General features: G+C 41.4%; 1 pseudogene; it reads left to right on the top strand.

Moving 5' to 3' along the window:
* Positions 1 to 15785: 15785 nt before the first annotated feature.
* LOC118845598 lies at positions 15786 to 16151 on the top strand (annotated as a pseudogene).
* The last annotated feature ends 211 nt before the right edge of the window (positions 16152 to 16362 follow it).

Genomic DNA, 16362 nt, shown 5'->3' with positions numbered 1-16362 from the left:
GGACTTGAAGGAAGCCTGGGGCAGCTAGGTGGCACAGAGTATATAGTGCAAGGCTTGAACTTGAGAAGACTTATCTTCCTGAGCTCAAATCTGGCCTCAGACAGGTGCTAGCTATGTGACCCCAGGCAAGTCACTTAACCGTCTTTGCCTCAGTTTCCTCATCTGTAAAATGAGCTGGAGAAGGAAATGGCAACCACTCCAGTATCATTGCCAAGGAAACCCCAAATAAGATCATGACAAGTCAGACATGACTAAAAATGACTAAACAACCACAAGTGAAGGAAGCCAGGAAAGGTAATTGGCAGAGATGAGGAGGCGGAACATTCTGGGCATTGAGGACATCCAGGGAAAATACCAGGGTCGAGAGAAGGAGTGTCTTGTTTGTGGAAGAGCAAGGATTCCAGTGTCACTGAATTGGAAAGTGTATGTTGGGGAGGAAGATGTAAGAAAGTTGGGAAGGTAGAGGAAAGTGGCTCGGTTTTATTCAATGTCAAACAGAAGAGTTTGTATTTGATCCTGGAGATGATAGGCAGCCAACGGAATTTGTTGATGGGTGTGTTTGGGTGACGTGGTGCTCTAATGTCTTCTCTGCTACCTTCAAACACCCTCACTTCTCTTCATCCTTAAAAGACCCTCATATGATCCAACTGTTCCTCCTAGCTCTCCTTCTTGTTCTTTCCATTCTTGGCTACATTAATTGAGCGAGCTGTCTACAGTTGATGCTTCTGTTTTCTCTCATCTCAAGAGAGTGAGGGCCAGATCAGAGATAGGATGGGGGCAAGGGACTGCAAAGAGGAAGACAATGTAGAGTTAAATTGGGTGACCAAAGAGTCGAGGGACGAAAGCACAGCCAGTGCTAGAGAAGGCCTGTGAAAGAACGGAGGCACCGATGGAATGGAGGTCACAGTAAGGCAAACAATCATACAGCCTCTACCTTGGAGCAGGTGCTCCTCACCTCGTGCCTGGAGTATTTCTATCTGATCTCCCTGCCAAAGTCTTCCCACACTTTAATCCATTCTTCAGCCATTGCCAAAGTGATTTTCCTAAGGTTTGGATCTGACCAAATCAAACCCTTTCTCCTCCCTGCTTACCACACCCCCCAGTTAAATGTAGTGCTTCCTTGTTGACTCCAGCATCAAATATGACATCCTCTGCTGGCTTTGAAAGCCTTTTACAACCTTGCTATTTCCTCTCTTTTTGTTCTTTTAATGCTTTTCTCCTCCCATGAACTTTATGACCCAGAAACAGCAGCTTCTTTGCAATTCTCCCATATAACACTAGCTTTATCTCTATGTCTTTACTGTACACCCCATGCCTAGAACAGTCTCCTCCACACTTCTCAGCCTCTGGGCTTCCCTGCAACATTCTGTTCAAATCTCACCTTTTGCAGGATGCCTTTCTTTGTCCCTCCTCAGTTGTTGCCTTTCCTCTGAGGTGACCTTCCATCTATTTGGTCCGTATCTTTTAGATATGATTTCTTTTTTTTTTGCATGTGAGCTCCTTGAGGGCAGGGATCACATTTTTGCTTTTCTTTGTGTTACTACCACTACTTCAAGTAGTTAGAGGAAGCGTGGTTAGATAGCAATAATTTTCTTTGGGGGGGAGAAAAGATCTGAAGGTCTTAGTGGATTGCTAGTTATACATCAGTAGCAGTGTGATGTGGCAGCAAAACACATTGGCAACTTGGGCTTCATTAAGAGAGACACAGCTTGTAGGGAATCATGAAATTGTGAATTAGGTTGAGAAGAATCATTATATTGAAGGGACTGTTTTAACTTTTCTGTGTGGCCTCAGAGATTATCAGTGTCTGGCTCAGAGTAGACAATACATAATTAATGACTTGATTTGAAGAAGGAAGGAAGCAATGATTCTGCTATATTCTACCTTATTCAGACCTCACTGGGAAGGAATATTGTATTCAATTCTGGGTCCCCCATTTTGAGACAACCAGTAATAATGTAGAGAGGAGCACAACTGGTTTGGTGAAAGGTTTTGAACACCCAACTCGTGAGCAGTGGCTGAAGGGACTGGTGATGTTTAGCTTGGGGAAGAGAAGACTGGGAAATAGCTTCAAGTATTTGAGGACCTACGTGGAAGGCAGATTAGACTCATCTATTTGGCCCTAAGGAAAAAGAGTCAAATATAAGTTTTATATTATGAGGAAATATTCAGACAATGAGAACTGCCCCATATGGACTGCCTTGAAGTGTTGGCTTCTTTTCCCTTGACATCTTTAATTGGAGGCTGGGTGACCATTTATTCTGTAGGTTACTGTGGAGACATGCTAGTTGCTGAGGTCCCTTCCAGTGCTCAGCTCTTGGGATTTTAGGATCCTTCAAATATTCAAGATCCCCAATAATTCTTTTCCCCTCCTAATCAAATAATTGTCCTAGTCATGAATTTGATAAACTAGATTTTAAGATAGAAAGGCCTAGTATTTTTTTCAAAAGTAAAGACCTTATTTTCCTTATCCAAAGTCAAGAAGGCAATAAAAATGTATTAAGACTCCTCTCCCTTTAAAAGAAACAAAACAAAACTATAATCTCTAATGAAGAGAACTCATCAAGCAGTCTCTACTAGTGTTCTTCTCCCCTGTTTATCAGAAATGGTTTCATTTGAGACGTAGTTGGTACAAAGTCAACTACAGATAAGAATGTAAGAGTTGCAAAATGCATGAGTTTCGTGACACTTTATAACCCTGAAAAATAAAGGCAAAGACTAGGAAGGAAATGTTTCATGTGCGGTGGTAGATAGAACGTTCTGACTTTAGCAAGACAACTCTTTTGTGCATGTCTTATTCATCAACAAACTGCCTGAATTACATACAGCTTTCAATAAGGACCAATTTCTTTTTCTTTCTTGTTTAGTCTTGACCATGGAAATGCAATGAATAAAACTAGTAAATACTACTAAATTAAAATTAAAATTACTAAAATTAGAACTACTACTTACCCGTAATAAGAAAATATGTGGTTTTATGCACAGCTGAGTTATTCTATGACAAATGATGAATACTTGACCCCCTTTTTCTTCCTGAAGCCACAATAGGAATCAGGAAAAATATATTGAGAGTAAGTCATCCTTGTAAGTAAATAAGCAGACACTAGCAAGGGACATTTAGAAATTGGATTACACTGATTCATATTTTCAACATAGAATGATAAACAAAACAATACCTTTGCAGGAATTTTTACTATTAATTTCTCCCGTGTAAAATGACTATAATTAATGCCATTGACTAAATTTATATCATACTTCAAGTCTTCATAGAACTTTACCTATATTACTTTATTTTAGTCTTTAAACAAACCCATGAGGCAGGAAATGCTGATCTTACCACCCCCATTTTATAGATGGAGAAACTGAGTTTCTGAATGGTTGTGACTTTCCTATGGTTGCATAGCTAGTAAGAGTCAGGGGTAGGATTTGAACCTGGATTTTTCTATTAGCGAATGCAGCTTCTAATCACTATATCATGATGCCTCAAGGGAATAGAGTGAAGAGGAAGCATTGTGCTCTCCATACCCAGAGAAAGGTCAAATGCAGTAGGAGTGAATTTAGAGGCTGTACTTATGGGCCGGGCCACTTGTTGTGAGTGGAACCATTTGTATGACTGCTAGTTTTATTTGAAGGTCTAGGGCCAATGGATTTAGACTGATCTCAGAAGTTTTTAATGGTATCCACACAGAGAACTGGTATGCGATAAATGGAAAGCAATGAGTCGAGAGTCATGATATATGTGGATACACAGGGTGCTCTCTTGCCTCTGCTAGTAAAGAGCTGTGTCACCTTTTGCACATCCCACTGCATCTCTAACCTCTAGTTTATCTGTAAAATGGAGGAAGGAGTTTGTCTTCCTTTGAAATTGTTAAACAAATGTTCATCTTTCTGTAAGAATAAGTGAAAGGTACTAACAGAGTCAATTACCTTTGATGGCCCTTTCTAGTCTTATGCTGCTATTATTCTTGTCAGTTAAGCATGAGTTCTAATTATCATTCATTGTCCTATACCACCTGTCCTGGTTGTGCTCTGAGAGGAAATAGATGAAAGTGCTGTAGTGGCGAAAGATTTGGACTTAGAATCCAGGGACCACAGTTTATACCTCATTTCTGGCACTTGCTAGCTATGTGACCTTGGCCAAGTGGCTTAAACTCTCTGGGATGCAATTTACCATCTGTCAGATTAAAGGGATTGGACCAGATTAGCAACTTTCAAACATTTTGGTCACATAACTCCTTTATGCTCTTTTAATACTACTGTTGAGCTGTATGAGGCTTAATAGTTTACAAACTGTTTCACCAAACATTCTCTCACTTGATTCTCAAAACAACCCTGTGAAGTATGTGGCGGAACTTATCTTTATCGCCACTTCATAGATGAGGAAACCTGAATCTCGGTGAGCTTAAGGTATTTGCCCAAGGTCACACAGACAATGAGTGGGAAACCCGGAATTCAGCCCTTGGACTTCTGCCTTGAAGTCCATTTTTTACTACATCACAACAGAGGAAGATGAAGCAAATGCCTTGAATTCTGCTGGAGTAAAGTAGCTCAGGAGAGACACTGTCCTTTATCTATCTCTCTTTGACATTGGGAACCGCTTTCTCTACACCAACTTTTAGTAACTGCAGATTTTTACTTTTGAGTTTGTATCCAAGCTGAGTTTTTCTTTGAGCATTGCTTGTAGATGTTTGAGAGCCATTCCCTTCTTCTGCATTTATATTTGAGCATCTTTGTCACCGTAATAGCTCATTATGGTGGGATTCTCTTTTTGTTCACCCATTCTTCCAGCTTACTTCCTGACTTCAGATTTGATGATAGGGTCAATCTCTGCCATGCTTCTGGAGTGAAGGTCTGAGCGGGTTCTGTTGCTTTCTGGGAACACTGAGAGCTGTGCTGTTTTCAGAATCTCAGGGACAGACTGGGGACCTGACAGCTTTCAGCCCTCCCGAAGTAGTCTGATCCAGGTCAAAGTCTGATCACTGCCCCACCTTGGTCTGAGATCTGTAAGTTCTGACCTGGGCTTTGTTCTAAACGACAGTAACTCCCGTTGTGATTCTACTCTTAACATCTACCTGCGAAGCTCTGTTGGTCCACAGTGGCAGAATTGTAGGCTCCCCTTTGGATTATGCATGTTCCACTAGCATCTGCTTTGTTGCTGTTGTTCAGTCATGTCCAACTCTTTGTGAACCCACTTGGCATTTTCCTGGCAAAGATACCTGAGTGATTTGCCATTTCCTCCTCCAGCTCATTTTGCAGATGAGGAAACTGAGGCAAAAAGGTTTAAGTGACTTACCCAGGGTCCCACAGACAGTAAGTGTCAGAAGCGGGATTTGAACTCATAAAGATTACTCTTCCTGACTCCAGGCCCTGCACTTTACTCACTGTGCCACCTAGCTGCCCAAAATAACATAGACAAATAAGACATAGTTTAAAAAATAAGAATACTTGAAGTCAGGGAACTGGTTAAAATACATGTCTGTGTGCAGCTTTATCTAACACACATTGAAGGCCTACATAAGTTTACATTGTTTGCTTGTGTCACATGTAAATCCTTGGAGATTTTGGTGTACTTCAGCTTTAGGCTAGTCAACAGAGTAAGAAGAGGGCATGTCTGCCCATTCATTCAGGCAGTCTTCAAGGAGAGCCTCCGTTTAGGGTTCTCTGCTGATAGAACTTTTCATGCTTCTCTTGATTCTTGTGTTTGAAAGGCAAATTTTCTATTCAGCTCTGGTCTTTTCACTGAGAAAGCTTGAAAGTCCTCTATTTTATTGAAAATCCATATTTTGCCTTGGAGCATGATATTCAGTTTTGCTGGGTAGGTGATTCTTGGTTTTAATCCTAGCTCCACTGACCTCCAGAATATCATATTCGAAGTCCTTTGATCCCTTAACGTAGAAGCTGCTAGATCTTGTGTTATCCTGATTGTGTTTCCACAATACTCAAATCGTTTCTTTCTGGCTGCTTGCAGTATTTTCTCCTTGATCTGGGAGCTCTGGAATTTGGCAACAATGTTCCTAGGAGTCTTCTTTTTGGGATCTTTTTAAGGAGATGATTGGCGGATTCTTTCAATTTCTATTTTGCCCTGTGGCTCTAGAATATCAAGGCAGTTCTACTTGATAATTTCTTGAAAGATGCTTTCTAGGCTCTTTTTTTGATCATGGCTTTCAGGTAGTCCAATAATTTTTAACTTATCTCTCCTAGATCAATTTTCCAAGTCAGTGGTTTTTCCAATGAGATATTTCACATTGTCTTCCATTTTTTCATTCCTTTGGTTCTATTTTATCACATCTTGATTTCTCATCAAGTCACTAGCTTTTACTTGCTCTAATCCAATTTTTAAGGTAGTATTTTCTTCAGTGGTCTTTTGGACCTCCTTTTCCATTTGGATAATTCTGCCTTTCATGACATTCTTCTCCTCATTGGCTTTTTGGAGCTCTTTTGCCATTTGAGTTAGTCTATTTTTTAAGGTGTTATTTTCTTCAGTATTTTTTGGGGTGTCCTTTAGCAAGTCATTGACTTGTTTTTCATGGTTTTCCCACATCACTCTCATTTCTCTTCCCAGTTTTTCCTCTACTTCTCTAACTTGCTTTTCCAAATCCTTTTTGAGCTCTTCCATGGCCTGAGACCAGGTGCTGCTTTTCTTGGAGGCTTTTGATGTAGGCTCTTTGACTTTGTTGACTTCTTTTGACTGCATGTTTTGGTCTTCTTTGTCTCCAAAGAAAGATTCCAAAGTCTGAGTCTGAATCTGAGTCTGTTTTTGCTGACTGGCCATGTTCCCAGCCAACTACTTGACCCTTGAGTTTTTCATGGGGGTATGACTAATTGTAGAGTATAGAGTACTTTGTCCCAAGCTTGAGGGGTTGCACTGTTGTTTTCAGAGCTTTTTCTACATAGCAAGCTCTGCCACACCAGTGCTCCTCCTCCCCTAAGAACTGCCAACCCAGACCATGGCTCAGATCTGAGCAGGCTCTGCACTCCCACTTGGATCCACCACTTAATTCCTCCCACCAAGTAGGCCTGGGGCTGGAAGCAACTGCAGCTGTATTTCTGTAGCTGCACCACCTCCACTGCCCCTGGGATGGTGGCTGAACCTGTAACTCCTTTCACTCTGTCCCCACAGTTTTTTTTCCCACTAACCTTCTCTGTTGTCTTTGGTGTTTGTGGGTTGAGAAGTCTGGTAACTGCCACAGCTCGCTGATTCAGGGTGCTAGGGCCTCTTCCACCTGGCTCCTGGTCTGGTTGGTCTGGGTGTGGCTCACGCTGGGCTCTGCTCTGCTCCCAGCTCTGTGAGCAATAGACCTTACCCAGTGACCATCCAGGGCTAGAACCCTGCTTCCCTCTGCTATTTCATGGGTTCTGCAGTTCTAGAATTTGTTCAGAGCCATTTTTTGTAGGTGTTTGGAGGGTTCTGGGTGGGAGCTCATGCAAGTCCCTGCTTTCTAGCTGCCACTCCACCACTCCTTTATACTCTTAAAAATTCATGAGGACACCTAAGGAAATTTTTCTTTATCTGAGACATATATTTACCATATGAGAAATGAAAGTGTTTTAGTCCTATTATGAAAGTAATTTTGATCTTGTGGATCCCCTGCAAGGGTCTCAAGGACTCTGAGGAAACTCCAGATCATGCTTCAGAGAACTGCTATACTACAAAATCTCAAAGTCCTCTTCTTATTCTAAGTGCTGCATGAAGAAGATGGTGAGCTTCATCATATTGTAGTTTACTGCAGTGTGTCAGGTAAGGTGTTGTTCTAAGAAGAGCAGGCAAGACCTAAAAAAACAAAGTTTCAGGTTATTACCCATGGTCTGAAATCAATGCCACTGACCAGAAGCAAAGTGGGAAGCTCTCTCAGAGGGCATCCAGTCTGAAACCCACCCAACCAATGGTCCCACAGCTATTGCCTGAAGACTTCTAATGGAAAGAAAGCCAACATTTCCCAAGGAATCCCACTTGGCTTATATTTTAGCTCTAGTTATTTGGGAGTTTTTCCTTATAGCAAGCCTGAATCTGCCTACTTGAGACTTGTACCCATTGTTCTTACTTCTATCCTCTGATCCCAAGTAGACCAAGTTTAATCCATCTTTCTTAAGGGATTAGATTTGGTTCAGACCAGAATCATTAATATAAAGATCAATGGGCAATTTAGATTGGCAGCTGAGTTAGATATGACTTTGTGACTCAAGGGAAACTGGTCTTTACTTGTCCCCTAACCCCAGTCAATGAAATTCCATCTAATAAGATGTAGCCATGTTACAATAAGCCTCTTTGTTCCCTTGTAGGCTGTGACACAAACATGAAAATGGGAAAGATCTAAAAACCCTTAAGTGAGAGCAGAAATAGTCAATGTCTGTGGGGTGAATTAGCTTATTTCAGCACTAAACACCAACTGGTCAAGGGTCCCCAATGCTCCAGTGCCTATCTAAGCTTAGTGAAGACTTTGATTAGTTTTACATATCTCAGCTATGATGTATGGATGGCAGAAAAGACACAGCATCTTAACCATTGTTGTGTGCCTTTATAAAAATGTAACTTGTACTCAAATAAATGCATATGCAGTGCAGCAAGCAACAAATTTTTAATTAAGACAAAGTAAGAAGCAGGTTGAAGCAGGGCATCAGTAAAGGAAACTCATCAATATCATTTAAAGATCTCTACTAAATTGAATTATCCAAATTTGTTTATACGTCTGACTTTTCTTTTATCATAGACATAACCTATTTAACTTCTCCCATAAAGGGGAGAGGTATTTCCTTTCCTTTACTCCCCACAGTCCATTCCCTTTGCTAACATTGACACTTTCTTAAAGCACTAGACCGGGGCCGGGAACCTGTGGCTTTGAGGTCACATGTGTCACTTTAGGTCCTCAAGTGTGGCCCTTTTACTAAATCCCAACCTCACAGAACAAATCCCCTTAATAAAAAGATTTGTTTTGTAAAACTTGAACTCAGTCAAAAGGTCACACCTGTGGATCCAGAAGGCCATATGTATCCTCGAGGACACAGGTTCCCCACCCCATGCACTAGACTTTCCACATCTGCTGAAAGTGACCCTCCTCTAGAGTTTGAGAATCCTAACAGATAAAATAAAATGCAATTTAAACAACTAGGGGCCAATCTCATTTCTCATCATTTGATCACTACACACATGTGGTTGGTGTGCTCATTTTCATAGGTGTCTGAGCAGAAGGCAATGGGGCATTTGGAGTGCTCTGAAGTTTGGTACACTTGCAGTTAGGATTTTGCTTTGGGGCTCTACATTTTTAGATGAACTTTCTGAGAATTCATTTTGTTTAGAAGTGGAAATCCTTGTGCAGGTTTCTTCATAGGGTTCATGGAATCATAGGGCTAGCACTGGAAGGGTAGAGGTTATGGGGTCCAATCCTTTAATTTTACACATGAGGAACCTGAACCAGAGCAGTTAAATGACTTGCCCAGGATCACACATCTAGTTAAGTATCTGAAGTAGGAATAGAACCAAGTTATTTCTGACTTGAAGCTGAGTAGCTTATTTACTGTACCACACTGGATCTTGGGGACTTTGAGATTGAATAAGATTATGAAAGCATGTAGACTGACTACTGAAAAGGATTTTTACACACGCCGTATGACCTGCCTTTAGGCCATCTACATTCCAGTCAACTTGGCCTACTTGTGATACTTACACATGGCAGCTCTCTCTTAACTCTTTGTGTCTGCCTACTCTGCAGGCTCTCTTCACTTCCACCTTATAGAGTCTCTACCTTCCTACAAAGCCTAGCTCACTAAAGGAGGCCTTTCCTGAGGCCCATAGTTGCTTGTATTACCCTCTATTGCTTTGGTTCTGCTTTGAATGGTTTCTACATTTGCTTCTCTTTGTACCTATGGATTCTCCCAAAGAAGGTAAGTTTCTTGAGGACTGAAACTTCTTCGTTTTTGTATACACAGAGATTAGAACAGAGTTGGTATATAGTAGGCCCTTTATAAATACTCGTTTACTTGAAGTGCATCTGAGTTCTCATTTGCTCCTCTGGATGGGTTCTTGTTATTCTTTAGCCAGTGATTCGTGTCTGACTATTTGTGACTCTGTGCACCATACTCTCCGTGGGGATTTCTTGGCAAAGATACTGGAGTGGTTTGCCATTTCCTTCTCCAGTGGATTAAGGTGAACAGAGGTTAAATGACTTGTCCAGCATCACATAGCTAGAAAGTATCTGGGGCTGGCTTTGGATGGGCCCTCAGTCTTTAATAAAAATAGGAAACAGTGACTGTCACTATACTACCCAGTTTGTTGTCACATTGTTGTCTTAGAATCAGTACTGGAGAAAGAACATTGGACTTGAAGCTAGAAGCCCAGAGTTTAACTCTTGACTGACACTTTTTTTAAACAAACTGCAATTTCTCCGAGCCTCACTTTCTTCATTCATTAAATGAGGGGAATAATTCTTGCTGTATATACTTTGTGTCTTTTTTTTTGTGCAAAGGGTATTTTCTAATGAATGACATTTAAATGGCATTTTCATGATTTTACTCATCTAATAAATATTTGTTAAGTGACTACTCTCCCACAATGTGCTGGAGGAGGTAGAAAGTCATGTTCATTATGGCCCCTACTTTCAAGGAGTTTATAGTTCACTGAGAGAGGGTCCTCTATCATACGTATTTCCATGTTGAGTCATTAGGAACCCAGAGGAATCACGAGGATTTTAAGTCCATTAGTGTGAAAGAGGAAAAAAAAATAGACGGAAACCTTAATCAAATCAGTGGCAATGGGTAAAAAGTAGAAATCTAAGCCCTGCTTTCCTCAAACTTCTCCTTAGGCTCCACATAGATATGAGGTTACCTCCATGGCCAATTTAGATTGGCAGGTTACCTCCATGGAAAAATGTGTGTGTGTGTGTGTGTGTGTGTGTGTGTGTGTGTGTGTAAGGGCAGGCAGGGAGGGAGGTTTTCCCCTGTAATATATTTCTTTCTTTTGGAAAAGAAGAGGAATACATTGTAGGATTTCTTCCCATAAATAATGGCTCTCATTTTCCAAAATCTAATACAATTCGATTTGACAAGTGGTTATGGATCCAAAACTCAAACCAAAGCTGTCCCTGCCCACACAGAACTTGCTACATACAGATCCCATATACAGATCTATAGAAACAAAATTTATATTAATTAAATATAGCCTCATATGGGAAGGGACTAACAACTGTGAGTGGAAATGAGGAAAAGCCTCTTGTAACCTGAGGTGAGGCTTGACGGAAGTTAAAGATTCCAAAAGGTCAAGGTAAAGAGAGAAAGCACTCTAGGCATGTGACACCCCAGGAAAGGCCTAGTAAGGGGACATGGAATGTTGTGCACAAGGGACAGCCAGCAGGCCAGTTTGGCTAGAAGAAAGAGTACCTGATGGGTAGTAATAGAGAATTTGTGAAAGTTTGAAATACCGTAAAGAGGAGCTTGTATATCATATCCGAAGGGGAAGAGGGAGTCGCTATAGCTCCTTGAAGAGTGAAACGATGTTGTCAGGCCTCTGCTGGAGGAATATACCCTTGTTATTTGCATGGAGGAAGGATTAGGAAGGGAAGAGCTGCAAAGAGGGAGATCAATTAAGAGGCTGCTGCAGGATCTCAGGTTAGAGAGGACCAAGCTACAGCAGTGGCCCTACCACCGGAGACAAAGGGACAAATGCAACAGCAGGTGTGGAGATAGAAATGACAGCACTGGGCAACTAAAAGGAAATGGGAACAAAAGAGAGTGAAGAGGCAAGTTTGACTCGGAAGTTTCAGATCTTTATTGGCTGACTCAAATTCTGCCCAAAACATGACTGTGAACTGGTCCCATTCCCCACTCTATTTCCAGAGGCAAATTGAGCTTTATTACAAATGTTCATGGTCATAAGAATAAGCATTTGATACTGAATTAAGTCTTGAACTGCAATTATATTCATCATGGTATAAGTATGATTTATGACAATATTACAATTGCATGTATATTGCAGATTTTATACTCATAACAAAATGTACTATAATAATCCGTTGGTTTAATTCAGCCTGAGTTACTAATGCTTGGTGTAAAAATCTAATTCAATTTGCTTTTCAGAGTGGCTAAACCAGTACAAGAATATATGCATTTAGTTACTTTTGATCATCTCAAAAATGGTTTTAAACTTTTAATTATGATATTTTATGAAATAAGAGTCAGAAACCTTCTTAGTGGTTAACAGTTCATGATGTCTGCTTCCTGCTTTGGGAGTAAGAATCAAAGAATATGAGAGCTGGAAGGAATCTCTGAGGCCATTTAGTCCAACTGGTAACTAACTAAGAATGCCTTCTACCACGTGCCTAAAAAGTGATCACGAAAGCTCTTTTTGAAGATCTCCAGTGAGGTAGCATCGACACAACCTCTTAAGGGAGCCCATTTTTATTATGGACAACTAGTTGTTAGGAAATGGATCCTTATATTGAAACGAACACTTCCCCTCTACAACTTTCACCTATATTCCTGGTTCTGCTTTCTAAGGCTAAGCAAAATGGATTCAAGCCCTTTTCCTCTTGGCAGCCTTTCAGATTTGAAGATGGTGTTATACCCCCCTTCCTTCTACTTCTTCAGTCTAAATAGCCCTACTTGCTTCGGTGGACTACTTTATGCATGGTCCCTAGGCTTTGCATCACCCCATTCATATTAACTTTCCTATTTGTCCATGTCTTTCCTAGAATGTTCACTAAATATATTCTAAGGGCAGAGCTTGGTGATGAGGAAACCAAGCGAAATAAGCAAATCAGCAAATGTTAAGCAAGGTCCTTGAGGGCAGGAACAGTTATTTGGATCCCTAGGGCTTGACACAATGCTGGGCACCTGGGAGATACTTAATAGATGTTTCTCAATTGATTATATGCCTACCATGTGCTAGCCACTGTGCTAAGCACTGGAGAGACAAAGAAAGACAAAAACAGCTCCTGTTCTCAAAGAGTTCATGGTTTAATTGGGGGAACAACATGAAAAAACTATGTGCCAACAAGATATGTTTGGAGATAGTCTCCGAGGGAAGGCACTAGCATTAAGGATGCTAAGGAATTGCTTCTTACAGGAGATTTTTATTAAGTCTTGAAGGAAGCCAGGAAAACCAGAAAGTAGAGATAAAGAGGAAGAGAATTCCAGGGATATGGGAAAATCAGTGAGAATTCATGCAATCAGGAGATAGAGCGCCATGTACCAGGAACAGCATAGAGCCATTTTAGGAGGGAAATAAGGGGTAAGAAGCCTGGAGGAGGAGTGGTTTATGAAAGTCTTTAAAAGTCACACACATGATTTAATATGCGATCCTCATAGGGAGCCACTGGAGTTTATTGAATGGAGTGGGGCATGCACACGTATGTGTGTGTATGTGTGACACGATGTGATATGTGTCTTAGGAAAGTCACTTATAACTGAGTGAAGGATGGACTAGAGAGCAAAAGGATATGAGGCAGGAAGGCATTTCAATAGTCCAGGGATGAGGTGAAAAGCAAAATATCAGCACGATTCATGAAGTAAAACGGCCCCTTTCAAGCCCGAAGTGCTGGATGGCTTTCTCGAGTCTTGGCCCTAGGGGAGGCAGCCTGCTATAGCGCCATGCTTTCCCAAAGAAGGCTGATAGCTTGACTTCTGGAAGGGGCTTCCTAGTTGTGTGCCTGGGAATCTGGGCCTTTCCACAAGATGATTTATTTTCACATAAAATAATCAAAGCCTGCTCTATTGTGCTGAACTTTGTAAATATCATGGAATGGGAAGCATTTTGCCCAACAAGTGAGAATGCAAATATTCTGATCTAAGGATATGAAGTCAGAAAGCTGGAAATTCTTGTGCCTCATGTCTCTTCAACAAACCTTGTCAGGCTTTTGTAGATGCCAAAGGTCAGGTCTGCCAATGAATACTCAGCAACAATTGTTTTTGTTTTTTGTTTTTGCAGGGGGGAAGGCAGGGCAATTGGGGTTAAGTTGCCCAAGGTCACACAGCTAGCAAGTGTGTCAAGTGTCTGAGGCCAGATTTGAACTCAGGTCCTCCCGACTCCAGGGCAAGTGCTGTACTCACTGCGCCATCCAGTTGCCCCCAACAATCAGTTTTTGAGGTTGACAGTACCCAGAGGACAGGGACAATTTGACTGTCAAAAATATTTAACAAAATATGACACCCTGTTGAAATAATTCCAAACTCCAATCCCCTTTTTGTGGTTGTGGTGTACTGGTTCTTGCAATTAGGCTTCAAGATGTACATAGGATACAGCCCACGAGGGCATTTAATGTCAATTTGAGAGTGAAACAATTGCTATACATAGTTCAAAAGAGTGTTTGCACATAAATGACTTAACTTTAACTAAACTAATTGAGGACTGTGAGTGAATTAGATTCTGAAGCTGGGTGAAATCTTACCTTTGAGGGTTGCCAAGGAAACTCAGCAGGATGGAGTTGGGTGTCTTTGGGGGATGGCTTTTGAATGAACCTGGAGGTGGAAGAGTAGGGGGAACAGCAGAGAGAACAAAACAGCTGGGATTAAATAGCACTTAGGAGAGAGAGGACTAGTGAGCTCAGCTTGAGAGCAAAACTGCTTGGGTAGAGCTTCTCATGTTGGTGCCTTTGATATCATGGTCTACCACAGGGGAGACATTGAGCCAGTCAGTAGTAGGTCTGGCAAAGTTAGTGCAAAGGAGGCATTTATTTACAGACCAAATGAAAAGGAAAGTCGTGGTTCTATAGGCAATACGCAATGACAGTCTTATTCTCCCCCTTTATTTTTGGTAAGTGTTCACATTTATTTTCATCATTTCATGTGTATGCATCACTTAAATTGAATGAAGGAGGAATATTTTAAAGTCTTTGATAATATGAAAGCCTTTTCTTTCTTTCTTGTTTAAATGGAACCAGTTTCATTCACATGGGATGGGAGGCACTGTCTTGTCTGTCTTGTCATGGAGAAGGAATTGGCATGTTGAAGAAACAAAATATAGGTATGAATGGCTGGGGGTGGGGGCAAACATACATGCGTGTCTATGCTTAAGAATCATGTTTCATGTTTGAATTACAGAATCTCAGGATTAGAAGGGACCTCAGGGTGTCTAATCTAACCCAGGGCTGAAGAAGAATTCTTTAAACAACATACTTAAGAAGGGGCCACTTAGCTTTTGCTCATAGATCTCCAGGGAGAGGTGAACTCACTATCATCTGAGGAAGTTCCTTTCAATTTTAAATAGCTCTTTAGGAAGCCCCTTCCTCCACTCCCACTCTTATACCAAATCTAGATTTTCCCCTTTTAGATTTAATCACGGGGCTCCTGGTTCCTTCCTCTTGGCATGGGGCAGCACTGCAAATAAGTTGGCAGTCAACAAGTATCCTGTAAGTCTTCTCATTTCTAGATGAAGCCTCACCAATTGGTTCAGTTGATCTTCCTTTGTCATGAAACCAAGGCTTTTGACCATCTTGGCTGCCCTCTTCTGGATGGTCTCCAGTTTATAAATATCCTTTTTAAAGTGTGTCATCTGGAATCAAACTTAAATAAGTATCTGTGTATGGTGCTTGAGTGTCTCTGTGTGATGATTGTCATCAAGATACTCTTCAGAAAAGCAAAAATTTATTATCCAAGTGTGATGTTTTATGGATACCAAAGTGGAGGACACCCTGGAACTGGTCATCTTTCCAATCAGATGATGTTGCAGCAGATGCAATAGTGGTACAGAATACTATCTTTAGCCTCAAAATGTAAAAGGCAAAGCAGCCAATGCAGTATTAGAAACTATTGGCATCGAGGAAATGTGGCTGGTGCTCTGCTCCACACATGGGTGTGCCATGGAGAGCCGTCACTTAAACAAGCCTACCATGGAAGCCAGATCGATTGTGACCTCAAAACAGAAGGTTGAAGTGGTTTGTTGTCTGCACAGTTTTCAGCAGTTACATCTTTGTGGTGGTGACTCAATATGGAAAAATGGGTACCGTGGTCTCTCTGGAGCCTAGCACGGTAGCCAATGATATCTGCAAGCCTACAATCGCTACTAGAGTGCTCCTCAGGCAAGATGAGCCCCCCATTCTATGTCTTTGCAAAGAACCTAGAGGCGTTCGTGTCTCAAGAAGCAGGAAACAGACTTTTTCTCCTGTCTTTGACCTTGAAGGACGAGAGCCCTGAAGGAAGTGATTCGGAGCTGCCAGGTGTGGTGAGACAAGGCCCTGCTGCCAGCTGGATACTCCTGGGGAGAGCCCTTGAATCAAGAAGTCATATCCCTTCCTCTGAAGGAACCTTTCATTTTCTTAAGGCTTGTAGACCATGCAGCTGAGAGAGAATTTTTTTCACATCTCAGGACAAACTCAGTTTGGTTTTCATACTAAAATGGGGGTGGGGGGTGGGGGAGGGACTTATTTCTTTGGAAAT

This window comes from Trichosurus vulpecula, chromosome 4 (assembly GCF_011100635.1).
Source record: "Trichosurus vulpecula isolate mTriVul1 chromosome 4, mTriVul1.pri, whole genome shotgun sequence".
In the NCBI taxonomy this organism is placed as follows: domain Eukaryota; kingdom Metazoa; phylum Chordata; class Mammalia; order Diprotodontia; family Phalangeridae; genus Trichosurus; species Trichosurus vulpecula.
Note: the sequence above shows the minus strand (reverse complement) of the source record. Positions and strands in the feature narration are given on the sequence as shown.